Source organism: Perkinsus marinus (genome assembly GCF_000006405.1).
Source record: "Perkinsus marinus ATCC 50983 genomic scaffold scf_1104296964368, whole genome shotgun sequence".
NCBI lineage: Eukaryota > Perkinsozoa > Perkinsida > Perkinsidae > Perkinsus > Perkinsus marinus.
In genome coordinates this window covers 1-1,512 of record NW_003204682.1, presented here as the reverse complement: position 1 = coordinate 1,512, position 1,512 = coordinate 1, and the positions used below count along the sequence as shown (strand labels likewise).

General features: G+C 49.9%; 4 non-coding genes across 4 annotated transcripts; all 4 read left to right on the top strand.

Annotated features, from left to right (window-relative positions):
• Window positions 1–459: 459 nt before the first annotated feature.
• On the top strand, window positions 460–531 carry Pmar_PMAR026818. The gene has a single exon. It is a non-coding gene; the product is annotated as a tRNA-Gly (tRNA).
• Window positions 532–617: 86 nt separating this feature from the next.
• On the top strand, window positions 618–690 carry Pmar_PMAR026817. Its single transcript has one exon. It is a non-coding gene; the product is annotated as a tRNA-Thr (tRNA).
• A 590-nt stretch (window positions 691–1,280) lies between these two features.
• Window positions 1,281–1,352, top strand: Pmar_PMAR026816. The gene has a single exon. It is a non-coding gene; the product is annotated as a tRNA-Gly (tRNA).
• Window positions 1,353–1,439: 87 nt separating this feature from the next.
• Pmar_PMAR026815 lies at window positions 1,440–1,512 on the top strand. The gene has a single exon. It is a non-coding gene; the product is annotated as a tRNA-Met (tRNA).

Genomic DNA, 1,512 nt, shown 5'->3' with positions numbered 1-1,512 from the left:
CCGTGCCAGTTCAGGGGGAAAACAACGTCAATAAAGCGTTGTCCGTGCATAGAAAAGAGCTATTCACCTAGAGTAGAACTCCTTGCAGGAATGATGAATGACCGCCCGGTACCTCAGAACGCGTTGCGGAGATGAACCAACAGCCCAAATTCACGAGCCGCCGCATGCGGTTTCAAAATGTGCTTGCAAGCAGGAACTTCGATGTCACGAAAAAGTTGTGCAGCTTGTGCCGAGCTAGCTGTAGTATGCGATGAGAACCTTACCAGTTGGAGTTATCAATCGAGATGGAATGCTGCCTACCATGCGAGAGATATAGTAGCAGTTCGCGATCTCAGGTACGCGTTTAAGGCCTAACCAGACTCTTGGCCGCGGGATGGTTGACGACGGTACGTCCGAGAAGGGATTCAGATGTTCCTCTACAAGTATCGCAGGAATACTCAATCACTACATCAGTGATATGCACCGCTAGTCTAATGGTTAGGATATCTGCCTTCCAAGCAGATGGTCCGGGTTCGATTCCCGGGCGGTGCAGTTCGTATCAACGAGGGAAGGGTCTTCAGGCTATCGTGGAATAGTTATGCTCAGCACGTCAGGGCGATACAAGAGTTGTACGCATGAGCAGCTTGGCGCAGTGGATAGCGTGTTGGGCTCGTAACCCAAAGGTCCCTTGATCGAAACAAGGAGCTGCTATTCATCACAATACACTCGAGATGGTTATTAAACTGAGAGGTGCAGCTTACCGACTGCATAGATCAGTCTTACCGAAAAATTTCTACTAAACAGAGACGGTGTTTTCGTACCATTCCGTGCGATTGGCCCAACCGTGCCAGTTCAGGGGAAAAACAACGTTAATAAAGCGTTGTCCGTGCATAGAAAAGAGCTATTCACCTAGAGCAGAACTCCTTGCAGGAATGATGAATGACCGCCCGGTACTTCAGAACGCGTTGCGGAGATGAACCAACAGCCCAAATTCACGAGCCGCCGCATGCGGTTTCAAAATGTGCTTGCAAGCAGGAACTTCGATGTCACGAAAAAGTTGTGCAGCTTGTGCCGAGCTAGCTGTAGTATGCGATGAGAACCTTACCAGTTGGAGTTATCAACCGAGATAGAATGCGGCCTACCATGGGAGAGATATAGTAGCAGTTCGCGATCTCAGGTACGCGTTTAAAGCCTAATCAGACTCCTGGCCGCGGGATGGTTGACGACGGTACGTCCGAGAAGGGATTCAGATGTCCCTCTACAAGTATCACAAGAATACTCAATCACTACATAAGTGATATGCACCGCTAGTCTAATGGTTAGGATATCTGCCTTCCAAGCAGATGGTCCGGGTTCGATTCCCGGGCGGTGCAGTTCATATCAACGAGGGAAGGGACTCTAGGCTATCGTGGAACAGTCATGCTCAGCACGTCAGGGCGATACAGGAGTTTGTACGCATGAGCAGCTTGGCGCAGTGGATAGCGTGTTGGGCTCATAACCCAAAGGTCCCTTGATCGAAATAAGGAGCTGCTA